Consider the following 14,797-nt stretch of genomic DNA (forward strand, 5'->3'; position numbering starts at 1 on the left):
GAATGGAAAGGATTTTCACCGCACTTTCCCCCACTCTGAAAAGAAAGATGTCCGTTATAATAATTGCAGTATAAGGCCCAGAAATATGCTGCAGTGTGAGGCCAGATCCATCCCTGGAGGGCTTGCAGGCAGAGATGAATATAAGAAGTCACAGGAGTTCAGGGATAGGTCAACACAAAGATTTCAGTTTTTAAGCAACTAGTACATGGTTTTCTAGAAAGGGCTGGAAATCTTATTTCCCTTAAGCAGTTGAACTCTTAAAGGCTCTTAAAACACTGGTTGCTTTCTGAAATGTTTGTGGTTATCAGTATCTAATTCCAGCCTGTCTCCCAACCTTGGGCTGCCTTTGAAGTATCACTACCAAGAACTGCTCTGTGCTCCTTCTCTGCCCTAGCACATGCTTCACCTTTTATTTCTACGTGCTGTTGACTGGTATTAGTGTACCTTCCTCAAAAGAGATGAGGATAATGAGGTAGTGCTTAACTGAGGTCCCTGAAAGGACCTCACTGGCTTTAGGCTCTGTCTGTAGCCACCAAAGATCTCTGTCCCTGGGGAAAGCACGTAGTGCAGCGTTGTAGTGCCTGCATTTAGATGTGCTGCCTGTCAGTCAGACTCCTTCTGGGGTTAAATGGTTCATTTGTTCACACACTATCTTACTGGTAATGCCAGTGTGTCATTAATGTAGGGAATCATTAAATGGGGAACATTTTTTCTGTCTACTTTTCTGTGCATTAATGTTAAATGTGGTCCCCCATTCCTGCCTCCCAACACCCACCCTCCACACCCCCCATCCATTTCTCTTTCTGGAGCATTTAGAGTGCATGACTTCATCTGCTTGATTATCTCGAGCCTTGGGAATGCTGGCTTTGTCTCTGAAACCACCAGAATGTGCTGAGCAAACACCGCTCCTGGTCAGGCTGCATCAGGGCTGGTGGTTAAACCTCCTATGCAAGAAAACTTGCAGGGAGCTGCTTTTCGATGAGATCATCTCTAATGATAGGGGGGTGTCTTATTTTGGTGAACTGGAGTGAACACGAGGGCAGTATCAAGGCCAAATAAAAGAGCTGTTGTTTCCGAATGTTTTTGTAGCTTTCTAGGATTGCATTTTTGCACAAAAGTGGGCATTCATTCTTAGTTGTGTTGCAGTTTCATCTTTCATACTGACAGTGTGGTTTCTGTCATTGGCAGCAGTGCCAGTAAAATCTACAATGGATTTTTAAAATGTAATTGGGGAGGGAGTGTTTTTTCGCTGAGAGGCATGAAGAGCTGTATCTCTGATGATGCAAACTTCTTAAGAAGAGCTGTGCTGTTCACTGAAGTCTGTCTGGCTATAGAGCATTGTTGTTGTTGTGCATCAAGCAGCAGGAGTAAGCTGAAGCAATGGAAGGGGAAGGATTGCTGACAGGTATCTAACAGGAGCCATTTCGTGGGAACTCCTGTGATGGGAGTGCAGGAGCTCTCTGTGCAGCAGTTCCAACTTGTTGAGGGGAGTATTTGCTGCCACAGATGTTCTGATGTGCAGAACAGGAAATTAGGATGGGTTCAATATTACTGGGATACAAGGAAGAATATTATGTTTCCGTGTTAGCTGATAGTATCTAAGCTATGCAAATGCAATCTTTTATGGTCTGCAGATATCTCCTTCTGCCCTCCATGAGGAAGATAAGTTTAGAGCTTGCTCAGAACTCAAGCTGGGGCATTACATTGTCAGAAGTGATCCAAAAGAGGGAAGGTAGTGTGTGAAAAAATGGACAATGTGAGTTACATACCCTGACCCCCCAGTCTGTGAAGGCACATCTTGACATCTTGAATTTCCTCCTTGAATATTCAAAAAATGTGGGCCTGACACTGTTCGTACATAGCAGAGGCAAATAATGGAGATGGCAATTACAACCACTGTTCAAATCTTAGCCAAGCATGTGCTTATTAGTTTGAACAGTGGCAAGGTCCCAGCTTTCTCCCCGTCAGGCAGTACAACCCCTGCAGGTTTAGGAGCTGCCAGTGCATGTGAGGACATTTGCTGTTTTCTGTCACTGTTCTTGCATATATATGAAGTTGAGTGTTACCCTGATGTTACAGTGATTGCTTCCAGCACAGCTTTTTTGGGGAAATAAATCATGCCAGTCAAATTAGGAAGTGATCCAATATCTTGCTCATAACCCAAATTAAGTAAAACAAAGCTTGCATTTTATTCTGGTTTAGAAGAGGTTTAACTATTTGGCATGAAGCCCTCTATTCTCACCTCTAGTCCATCACACAAGCATCAAAGAAATTGTTATACCTTGGCCAGAAATGCTTAAAGATGTTCTAGAAAAGAGCTTATTCTCACTGAGCTGAGAAGATAAGCTTGTGCAGAGCTGAAACCAGCTTTCAGGAGTTTTGCAGGTGGAAGCTTTGAATGTCTGGCTCAGTTTTGATTGTTTCTATTGAGATTAGTGCTCAAGCCAGTGTTAATACACAGTTTGCATGGCCTAATAGAAGATACAGCTTTATCACAGATGATGAAATTGAAGTCTTTTCCATTGAGATAGAAGCTAGAGAAGGTTACTGTGGACAACTGCTGACTCTGAACGTTTTAGAATTCTTAAATCCAACAAATTTGTACCCATGAAATTTTAAAGACCTGGAGATAGGAGCTCTGGTGATCTCTGTATGTTGCTTTTTAGTCAGTAAGTGGAAAAAAGTGTACTGCTAACAGGCTGTGAAAATTGAGTGCTGGTGGTAAGTATTGGTCTATCAGCTTGACATTGATCCAAAGCAAAATAATGGAACAACTGAAATAGGAGCCCTTTATTAACAAATTAAGGGAGCAGCACTTTGTTAACATCTATCTACCTGAGCCTAAGGAAAATGGATCTTGTCAAATCAGCCTGATGTATTTTACTTTACCAAGATTACAAGCTTGCCTGATAAAAGTTGTGGTAGTCTCCTGAGTGGGCCTTCTTCACATCTTGATCCGGAGAGAAAATGAACAATGTCCAACAGAAAATGGTTCTGATGCTGACAGATCTCCAGGTGGAGATGGATGGAGGCAATAATCTCTGAGCATTTGGTGTAGGGCTCCTCAGAGGTCATTTACTGTCTTTTCACTATTTAACACTTGTGTCATTAGCTTGCTAGAAAACATGAAATGATTACTGCTACTGTTTGTAGATGTGCATGCAGACTGGACACAACTGAGGGAATAAGTCAGCTCACTGTAAGAGCCACCCACATTATATGATAAACTGTGAGAATGTAAGAAACGCTCATATATTACTTGCCTGGTACAGGGTCTTCTATTTAAGCTCAGGACAGCAGGTCTTGAAGGGGCCTGAGGCTTTGGTCCTGCAGAGCAGCAATCAAGAGGCCCTGGTGGATGGAAAAGGGAGTATAAATCCCGACACTCTGCCAGGCTGTGGGGTTTGATAAGGCACCATTGTGGATGTGGAAGGAAACATTAGAAAACTGAACTCAGTATGGGTAAAACGGAAGCGGGTTGTTTACAAAGTCACTGTATGTTGGATAAAATCCACTTTTGTGCAGAGGGCTAGCACAGATGATATCAGGGCTTGGAATGAGATTTTCATCTTGGGCTGCCTTTCAGTGCAGAGGTGGAGTTTAACCTCAGTATGTTATTGTGCTACATCAGGATTTAAATTCCTTATTTACTGTTTTCTGGCAAACATTTAGGTAAATGTTGCATGAAGTAACATTTATTTTTAATAACATTGACATTTATCTCACTTTTCTCCTGACATTTTTAGCATCTTCACAGATACCTGTATAGCTATTTCTGTTCTAAAATTTGCAGTAATTAATTGCTTTTCTGTATATCTGTGGAGCAGCTATCAACAAAGAGAAAGGGAGGCACTCTAATTTCACATAGTTTGATTAAAAGTAAATTGAAATAATTAAAGATGTGGTATTTAACATAGAGGCTTTAAGGCTGAAAACCAACATCCTGATACCTGCTGAGAAATACCTTACTCCACAAATAATCCCTGCTCTAGTAACTCCTGCCATGGCTAAGGCTAGCATTGGAATGTGGCCCACAGTAATTACTGTTTTGAGACAAAGGGGACGCTTTCCGCTCACCCAGAAATAAATCACTTTGATTGCTTTTCTCCTATGGCAGAGTGCTGTATGTATAATTTAGGATGTACAGCACAGCAGTGGAGCCTCTTAGAACTGGATCATCCCACCGGTCAGCAGTAAGAAAGCTGATGCAAGTGATGGGTGAGCAGATAAACAGTAACAGCGCTGGGAGCTGGCAAGTGCCAAGGATGCTACACGTGCTTGTACAGCTAAGAGTGCCGTATGTGTTTCGGTCTCTGGTATCAGCCTGTCTTGAGGTGAGACCCAGCTTGCCCACGTGTGGCTAAACTGCAGGAATGTCTCAGGAATGCTCTTGGGGGATTGTCTGAGTGCCGACTGGAGCTGCAGTCGTGTCAAGAAAACCAGTCCGTCGTGTTAAGTGCTAATAACAGGAATTAAATCATTCTGTAAGCACATTTTATGAACAAGTATAATCAGTTTAGTGTCTCTTAAAAGGCTGGTATGTGATGACTCTGAAGAGCCTTGGAACAGCTTTAGGAAGGGGAGGCAAGGCAGAGCATCATCCCCTTTGAGAGGGTATTTACTGAAAATGTGGAGCTCTCTTGTAGAAGTGAGTGGGGCTCTCCATGCGCAGCTGGGGGCTGACCTCACAAATGCAGGGTCGTTTGTTGTTGTAGAAACCAGCCACCTGAGAAAGGTTTCTAAACACAGTTCTTTTTCATTACTTGGTGAGCACTCAAAACAATTATATCTATGGCAGGAATTGCTGATGGGCTTGTATCAATTTCCTTTTGATGGTTGTCTTTTCTTTCTTTACTCTGGGGTCTGAGATGTTTTGGGAATACCGGGATCTTCGTCCCTCTCTTCCACAGCTCCAGCTCCTCTTGAGACTGTGAAATCAGCTTCAGTCCCTCTGTGTCTCATCCTGCTGTGAAGTCGTTGAACTTTTAACCAGTTCTGTAGTTAAATAGTCCCTTCTCACCGTGCCACGAAAGCACATCTCGCTCTGCATGCCCCAAGTTTCTGTACTGGAGGCACGGCAAGAACCGGAGGAACCGCCTCTGCCAGCAGCCACCCACCTCTTCCAGGGCTTTCCACCTGAGCAGGCAGTTCCTGGTGCTTGGTGTCATCCCTGCTCTGGCTGAGAGCAGAGGTGAACAGCGAGCATCAAGGTTCTGTGTCACAGAGCATCTGGCAAAGTTAGTGAACCTGGGCTTGATACTGTGCTTTGTCTTCTGGATCAGGTGAAAGGCTGACACAGGAATTTTAGTAAAACGTGTTAAGTGGGCACCCAGAACCTGCCACAGACAAGATCACTTCATTGTCTTGCATGGGTTCATCTGAAAAAGCAAATATATGTAGTTTGCATGTCTAATGCAACTAGAAGAGACAGAAAAAGACAGAGAAGAGGTTGTTCCGTTTCATTTCTAGTTATTCTACTTTTGTGTAAAATCAGCATTGTGATTGAGGCATTCTTATTATAATTTTGCACATACTTGTTTGTAATGGGAGGCATTGCCATGTGGCATCTTTACAACCCCCTTTTTTTTTGTCCTTTATGAAATCTTGTGTTTTCAATTCTGAGTAAATTAAAGGGTTTGGATTGGCAGTTCCAGATGCAGATGCTGTCGGTTCATAAAGCAGGTCCTGTACAGTAACAGAATTAAACTGCCAGTTTAGCTGTGCTTGAGCACCTCTGATTTGATCTGAAGAAACCTCCAAGTCAGCAAAGAAAGTTAGTAATTTTGTTTTCAGCACAAACATGAACTTTTATGATGCAGAAGTTATGCAGCTGATTTAAGTAAACTGACTGGTGGTATTGCTGCTCTTCCATCCCTGCCACTACTTACTGATTATAAAACTCTGCCTCTTTACCCCTGTTGATAGCAAGTTTCTTACTTTCTGCATCTGCTGGGCTTCAGTAACATGTTTGCTGAGAAAAAGTCCTGATGTCTAATCTTGAGCCTGGTGCATTCTTCTACATTTTCTTTTTAATTACATTAGAAAGAAAAAAAGCAGATGGGGGAGAATTTGGATCTGAACGATGTTATTTAGGCAACGAGTTCAACTTGGAGGCTAAACCAGACCTTTTGCTTTTGAATCACTCCGTGGGTGGTGCTGCTTCTGTACAAGCACAAGGTGCCCTTATTATGTTTGTAATTCAAAATAATTTCCAGCAATATGAGTGCAGATGGAGCCAATCATTGGTGCTTATTTCTAGGCTCTTTCTACCTTCTCATGGAGAAAAAAGTCTTTCTGATGCACTTTTGAAGCTGAACACGATGCAAAAATCAGGCAGACCTTTCATCTTCCTCTGTCCTGATGCTTACCATCTTCTCTGTTGAAACATGGGCACAGTGGCATGTGACTAGCATATGGATCAAGTCTCCTGTACAACAAACAACAGCTGTTTCTTCCATGCAGGACCCCAACAAGGTACTTGTCCCAGCCCCAAACTGTGGAACAAACTGCTTCCCTGAGGTCTGCGCCCATCCCTCTTGCAGGACTGGATCCCCATCTCACACTGGTCCCAGACAGGAGCTGGGGAAGGCTGTGTTCACTCACACAGGGACAACAGCTCCAGGGTGAACGGCCCTTGCCTGCCCCAGTTGCTATTAAAACATGGGGGAGGTTCCTTTACAGAAGCCTAATGGGAGACGTGTCAATCTCTTCTAATTGAGCACTACTACAAACCAGAATGCTACTTGAAAATCAAAATCCCTTTGTACGCAGCTCTTCTCTTTCGCGTATCTCACCATGACCAAGGCATGGAGCTGAATTACAAGCCCTGCAACATCTGGGTGATGGCTGACAACAGGGCATGTTCACAAGGGGCCAAAGCTTGGTCTAGACTAGGGAGTGGGGGCAGGGAAAACCATCTCCTTTAAGGAAATCTGGCAGCTCAAACAGACTGACACAGTTTCTCTGCCCCTCATCCAGACCATGGTTAGCCACTGGTCTGGCACACCAGTGGCATGCTCTCCACACCCATCCTCTCTCTGCCAGGCACAATCTGTCCCTCTGTGCTGACCGCTGGAAAAGCTTGTAGGGGTTATAGAACAAAGGTTTGCCTGTGCAGCTGGTGAAGTGAGAAGTGCTCACTCTTGGATAGAAATGACAACAGCTTTTTTTTTAAAACCAAATTATTTATTTGAGTAGATGAAGCAGTAACTGTGCACTGTCTTCAGAGTCATCTAAAACCAAATTAATGCCATGCACTTGTAAGCCAAGGCATAGGGAGGCAAGTAAATCCTTCTTCCTAGTCTCAGGGGAGTTGCTTTTTCCCTGCAGCACAGGACACAGGCTCATGCATGCTTAAAATGCCATGTATCAGTTACAGAGCCCATGCTGCTGTTCAGATGACACCACTGGTAAGTACACAGTCTTCTTCCCTCTCGACCTAGTAATGTGCCTGCCCTCTCATCATCATCCCCCATTTTATTTTAATAGGGAGCAGGCTACACCAGCAGCCTAACAATTTGTTTCACAGGGTTCCTCCTCATCTCAGGATGATTGTTAGAGAAACGCTGGGGTTGGATTGACTCATGGGAAATTGTTATACTAAAGCTGGAGCCCATGAGGAGTATGGCTTAGCCCATCTGCATTCGAAGGTAATGCGGCTCTTGCTTTTTTAGGATTTTTAGTTTGGGAAAAGTTAAGGCTGGGTGCAGCAATGCTGCTCTTTGCAGCTAGAGGTGCAGGGAGAGGTTTGCTGCTCTGTTACATACCATCTGCTGTTGGGCTGCTGGGGAAGCTGGCAAGTAGCTCCAGCTTACCACCCAGGTAAGGTATTTTTGAGAAACTGCTTCTGGGATTGTCCTCAACCCAAAGACCTGTTAAAATCAGTGTTAAACTGATGATCAGGGATATCTGCTCGTTGCCATAAAGGCTGAAATGACTGGATAGAGAAAGCTGCCAGTTTTCAGTTCTCCTTGAGCAGATATTTCTGCCCAGGATAATGCTCCTCTGGGGGTGGAGAATAAATGGAAATTAATTACAGAGAATTCCATGGGAAGGCAAAAATGAAAGCAATTTAATCATAAGGTAAGTGTTTATGTTGCAGAAATAACTAATTGGTTTTGAGCAACGAAGATTTTAGGATAGAAAACAGAGAAATGAAATATTTTATGTGTGGAAGTACTTTTCATAGATTCTGAATACTAGATTGTATACTGGAGTAAATTTGTACCATTAATTCTGTGCAGAAAAAATGAGGTTTTTATAAGGGAAACAGTAGTAGGACGTTGTCTCATAGAGATGAAAGAAGAGGGGCTTTCTCTCACCCTACATTTACATCCAGAAAATTTTGGTTTTTTCCTGTTAGTATCTTGACCAAAACCCCAAACACTTTTTTTAATGCATACTCTGAATGCTGCTTTGCACTGTACTGCACAGAGTAGGGGCAAGTGACTGAAACAGACCGATGGGGAAAGCATAAAAATTATTGTACAAAGAGAGATTGTTTAGATACCTTTATTTAGCAAGTGAAGTACATTGCCAATAGGAAGGAGAAAAACGGAGACTCAGCTGTGTTTACCAAGGCAACAGAAATTTTCCTGAAGTGAGGCCAACTTTGATATGAGCTATTAATTTTGCTTGATTTTTGCAGGGCTACTTCTGAATAGGATTGGAATGTCATGTTTTCGTGTGAGGGCATAAACATCTTGCTTTCAGTTCATGTTAGTTTTGCATCTGTTCTTCTAAAAACTGACACCCGCTCTGGCACTCGAAGACCCATAACATGGCTGAGGTTGTAGCACAACCTGAAACAAGTTGTGCCCTGTGCGCTTTTGGGAAGGGCTGGGATCCTTGTGGCACCAAAATAGGCTCTTGAAACAGAGCCAAGTGCATTGTGTTAATCCTGTATTTTTTGCCCTTCTCTTCTTCCATCTCAGCAAAACTTTTCCTTGTGGCCTTGATCCAACAAGCCGTTTAACTGCCTGCAGGTGCAGGCACAGGATGGCACCTCCTGGCATGTCTCACTGTGTGCTAAACTATATTTTCAATGACAAAACAACCACAAGACAACTTTTGTGCCCACCTGCCCCTGCCAGCCCCAGCCTTTGTTAGTGCTGAGTACAAACATCTTTCCAGAGCACCAAGGTCAGTGTGACAAACCAGGAAAAATACCAAGTGAAGGTACAAGTCCCCACATTTCACTCTCTGACCTTCAAAGATGGGTGCGGCTGCTGGGATTTACCTGCAGCACTCTGGCTTTGTCCATTAGAGCAGTTTTGCTGGGCAGTGCAGCAGACTGTGCCTGGGTCTCAGTGCTCCCTGAACACACTTGTCTGAGCACAGGTTGGCTGGTCATGCAAGGCCACCTGCAGCTCTTGCACCACCAGTGATCCATGTTGTGCCAATTGTCAGTGGCCGGCGCAGGTGGTGATGTCCTGGAGATTGCCATCCATGAAACACTAGAGGAGGGTGAACTGTTTTCCGCACGGTTTCCTATGGATCACATTTTTTAGTGTTCCCTAGGCACAGCTATTAGTTGGTGGCTTCGATACCTGCCAACCTATGAGATGTCAAGTCTATTTCTGCCTTCATTCTGCCTCAGGTAAGTGCCAGGCATGAGTGCCATGTCCTTTCTCATCCCACTAGGCCACTCACACTCTGAGGGCGCGGTGGCCAGGAAACACTAAAGAATCCCAAAGGTCTGGCTGCACCCTCCGCTTCACGGCAGCTTCCACACAAATGGGTCAGAGTGAGCTCCTCGCCTGAGGGAGCTACTCCTTGTATAGATTGCACATGAAGCTTTATTTGTGAAGGGATTAAGGACAAAGAGCTAAAAAAATCTGAGGGTCCAGGGATTTTATATAGATGGTTGGAAAGGCGGGAATAAGGGATACAGCCAATGGGACAAAGGGAAGGAGGTGGAGTTGAGGCTAAGAGAACCAATGGGGACAAAACATAGGCGGGAGCAAGGGAAGCAACCAATGGGATGTCGAGGAGTACAGAACTTTCTAGAACTAATACATAGTTAACTAAGGGAAATAAATATTCACAACTTCATACATAAAACAGGGAGGGGAAAACATGAACCAATCATTTTAAAGTGTACAAATTACTGAACCAGGGGATGATGGGTTCTCACCCTAACCACGGAGACAGTCTTCAGACATTGGTGCCTGACCACCAAACATTGGGGTTTAGTGTTTCATTTGAGGTTAGGGTGCTTGCAGCCATTTACACCGCCACAACACTCATGACCCATTGAGCATTAGCCAAGTCTTGCTCCTTGGCCCGTTTTCTACTGCAGATGGAAATGAGAAGGAGTTCTGAGGGGTCTCCTGTATCTCACACCCACACTGATAACTACCTTTCCCCATCAACAGGAGCTCTCAGCCTTCTCTTCCTCACTGATACCTTTCTTCAGTATTTCACCCTATTATTCCATTTTTCCTTAGTTCAAACTTTTCTGCCAAGAAGAATTTGTTTAGCTTCAAGTGTTTTTTTCATCTCTCACTGGACTCAAATTACAGCACCTCAGAGTGAGCTTGCCCCTCCTCATCACCTTCTTAGCAGACCCAGGTTGTAAGAGCATACCACTATTTTACTTCTGCCCACTCCTTGGACGAAGAGTACGTTTTGTAGGTATTGTTCAGCTTTTGGGTGTAGTGAACTGTCCCACTGATTGTGTCGAGAAAAAGAGAAAAATTGAAGGCTAGGAATTTTCTGGACCTGCCCAAGCTTGTGTTCTGTGACCCATTTGCCTGAGCTCTTGCATGTGTGACTGCCCCTTGAAGAGCTCGATTGTTTTGGCAAGACAGGGCTGAATTGGCCATATCCCAGTAGGGAATTACTTGGTGCTACTTAAGTGGAAGTGTCAACAGGCTTGTAAGTATGAAGTTATGACAGAATCTGCTTTTGAGCAAGTCCTGATAGACTTCTATCCACTGCAAGAAAATTATGAATTTGTCTGTAGATCTGGTTTGCACAACTGAGAAGAGAGAGTCTCGTGGAGATATTTATGGTGTTTACCTCATACCAATATTTTCCTCCTTTTGAACACTGTGAGCAATAATTTGGAACAGTCAAGTTTGTGAGATTTGGTTGGGAGTTTTATTTCAAAAGACTTCTAAGTAACATTATAAAATAGGATTTGATTTTAACCCTGAGGAGCAAAATACAACTAATGGGCATGACCAAATTCCCACTTACTTAGAGAGAAAAAAATCTGCTGACATCCTTTGACAAATGGACTTGAGTGAGGCTTAACCAAAGACCCTAAGCAATGGGCCCAGATGAAGAGGTTCCCAGAGAAGTCTTTGCACAGCTTGTTCTTTCATTTGGCAACCCCAGGCTTCCTAGGCAAATGGGAGCTCTAAAGTTTGTTCATTTCCCAACCCAAACGTTAACCCTAGGCACAGACTAAACCCTTTTCCAAGGACCACAAGCTGTAGTAGAAATCAAAAAGCTATCATGGGAGAAATATTTTTACATTTTCCCTTGTCAGCCACAACACAACTAGAGTTCAAGGGTTTTCCCTCTCCTAACCCTAAACATTGGCCTTGGCTGGATTATCACAAGCCACACCAATGATGAAATTTTCAGAGACAAAATCCTAATGAATCCAGTCCCTCCCTCTGAGGGAGGTCCTTGGCAGTTCAACATCACATGCAATTCTAGGCTTTGACATTCCCCTGAACCTAACCCTAAACTTTCTGTGAGAGTTGAGCATTTGCCTAAGAGACTAAGCCATGGCCAAGATAAAAACTGGTGAGGGGAGAAAGCTTTTTGCAGCCTCTGCTTTGCCTTTAGCAGTGCATTAACAACCCCATGCCAGCTGGAGCTATAGGACCTCTAAGTGCTCCCACTGTAACCCTGAGCCCCAGTGTGGGCTGCTTCACAGGTAAGAACGCTCAGCCGTGGCTGAGATGAAAATGCAGCAGGGGGTTAAATTTTTTCCTGTTCATTCTAGCCTTTTCCAAACCCTTTGCAGACCTTTGCCATCTGGAGCTCTAAGCTTTGTCCCCCTTCCACCCTTAGCCCTAAAGCCTGGGGACAGCTGATCTTCAGTCAAGCACACAGAGCAATGGTCCAGATGAAAAAGCAATCAAAGGAGAAATATTTCTGTGACCCACACTTCCCTTCAGAAGTCCCTCACCAGTGCCATGTTAACTGTTGCTGTAGGCTTTTTCCCTTTCCCAACACTGAACTCAACTCTAAGGCTGTGCATGGGATGAACCATGGGAGGAATCAAAGCCCAAATCAAGCAATTGTCGAAGGAATGACCTTCTAGGAGACTGCTGCTTCTCCTGGCAGCCTGTGGCAAATGCAACATCTACTGAAGCTTCAGGGCATCTCACCCTCCTAAAGCAAAAGCCTGACCTTCAGTTAACTATAGTTAGGGATAACCTGCTGTGGTCCTGACCAAGATGTCAGAGGAACAAGCTTTCAGGAAACCCATACTTTAATCCTAACACTGAATGTGGAATGAGCCCTGGGCCGTCATTTAAATGAAAAAGCTGTAGGGAAGAAACATTTTTCTTGCCTTCTCCTTACTTTGGAATCCCCTTGGCAGCCCCATGCTAAAAGAGCTCCCATCCCAACTTTCTCCCTGTTTCTGTCCCAAATTGAACCCTGCCCCAGACTCTAACCTCAGCTTACCCAGAGCCCAGGGAAAAAGGTTCTCAGGGGATAATTTTTTTTCAGCCTATACATTGCTTTGACAGTGCAATGCCAACTGGGGCTTTAGGCTTTGTCCCATTCTTAAACAATGTTACTGTAACCGGAGTTTTATCCCTATCCCTGAACTGGCCTATTCAAGAGATAGCCATGTAACAACTCCAGTGCTGAAATGCTGACAGTCTCTAGCCTTTCTTCTTGCTACATTGACTCGCTATAGTCTTTGAGCCCTGTGTTCCTTTTGACTCTTAATGCCACAGCCAGGCACAGCACGATTAAAGGTTATTAACAGTCATGTGTTGCTAGTGTGTTTGTAAGCCGTATTTAGAGTTCTTCCTCTCTAATGGAAAAAAAAAAAAACAAATTGAAACCAATCACCTCAGCACTGTAGTGTCTGTGATTAATTATGGGGAGGATTGAAGACAGACGACATCCTTGTGAAATGTGCACATTTGTCCACTAACCTGTGTGGACTGTGTGATGAAGTGGTGGAGAGAAGGGCTTCAGACACTGACTATCTTCCTGCCTGTTCTGGTGCAGGCCATGCAGTTTCCCCCCCATGCTGAAGACTCTCCCCTGGCATCCAGTTGGAACAACAGAAGGATCAAACCAGCTCTCTGTTCGTTTGCATCCGGCTCTTTCTGTTCCTGCCAACAGCACCCAGAGAAAGACCACGTGTTTATTTTCATGTAGTGTCTCCCACTCATCTGCTGGAGCAAGCCATGGATCCCTGCCATCTAAATCCTGCAGGCATTTCCCTCCCCTCCCACCCCCTTCAAATCTGTGTGCCAATGTTGGAAAGTCACTTATTAATAAAATGAAAGGCTTCCCATATTAGGAGAGATTATTTCTGTAACTTCTGCTGCATGTTCCAATATCCTCAAGGACCTCTGCATCTTCCCTATTGTGCTTTAATGCTGGGAAGGATGGGGCATCCACCCCCAGAAATATTTTCCATCAGAAAATTGAATGAGCCATGTGTGTCTGGAAAATGGAACAGTGAATGTTAACAGGTCCTCACCCTTAGGTGTGCTCTGGTACTTATTGTTTCAGATGGCTCTGAATGAAGGTTATCTCCTCTAGCTTCTCAGATCTTTAGCAAAAGAATAAAATTTGCTCTGTGAGATCAGCCCAGCTGCATCTAAAGCTGTGACTGTACCACAACTCAGAGCTGTAGGATGGAATTTAGACTGGTGCAGTGGGTATCAAGGTAAACCTGCAGCATATGCAATTGCTTTTTCAGAGAGCTTGGGGGTTTGAGGCCAGAAAAGGAGGGTGACTGAAAGCTGGAAGGAAAATGGAAAGAGCCACTGCTAGGAAAGAAAATTGCTGTAGTAAAGATTTCTGTAGGCAAATGCCAGGTCAAGTGCTGATGGATGGTAACTGGCCAAGCATCGCTCACGGGTTATCGTGTGGTGGAAAGTAATAGACTACACTGAGCACCCTCATTCAGCAGAAAGGACCCCACTGCATATTCATGTGATACACAAGGGTTTACCTACACAGTTTTGGTAGTGCTGTAACTCCATCTGTAGCAATTAAATCTGGACATCCGTCTGGCATGGGTTCAGTTAGACTGATGGGACCCAGTTCCCACACATCTAGTAGAGAAGGCTGTGTGGATGTGAAAAACTCCAAGATAGAGCTGCCACCTGCACAAAAGTTAGTAGCATCGTGATGACACCAGCACAAAGTCACAACTATCTACCCAAAGGTAGAGTAAATCACTAAAAAACCCAAACCCTGTGGCATAATTTAAAAAAAAAAAGCTTTGTTTTGCTGCATACTCATCTTTCCAGCTCCTTGACACTGAAGACCAGAGGGATACATAGATCTGCAGGCAGAAGAGGTGAAAAGCCAGGTGAGGCAAGGGTGGAAGAGCTGCCCTGGCACAGCATGTTGAAACCATGCTGCCAGTGCCTCCTGCGGGGCTGTTGTGCAGGGTAACAGGCAGCCAGCAGGAGCAGGGTCTAAGGGAGGGTTTGATGAGGCTGGAATTGCCAAAGGGCTCTCCAGCTGTAGGGGACAGCGATGGTGCCTACGGGAGGAATGAATGGTGGAGTGGGTACAAGGGTAAAGCCATAAACCTTCGGCCCTGGCACATATCTGGCCATTTCATGTGCTTGCT

The 14,797-nt window shown here is 44.3% G+C and overlaps 1 long non-coding RNA gene across 1 annotated transcript; it reads left to right on the top strand.

Annotated features, from left to right (window-relative positions):
- Positions 1-1,674: 1,674 nt before the first annotated feature.
- On the top strand, positions 1,675-13,833 carry LOC116440101. Its single transcript, XR_004238412.1, has 4 exons — positions 1,675-7,409; positions 7,529-7,649; positions 9,520-9,598; positions 13,210-13,833. It is a non-coding gene; the product is annotated as an uncharacterized LOC116440101 (long non-coding RNA).
- Positions 13,834-14,797: the final 964 nt, after the last annotated feature.

The sequence above is a fragment of the Corvus moneduloides genome, chromosome 2 (genome assembly GCF_009650955.1).
Source record: "Corvus moneduloides isolate bCorMon1 chromosome 2, bCorMon1.pri, whole genome shotgun sequence".
NCBI lineage: Eukaryota > Metazoa > Chordata > Aves > Passeriformes > Corvidae > Corvus > Corvus moneduloides.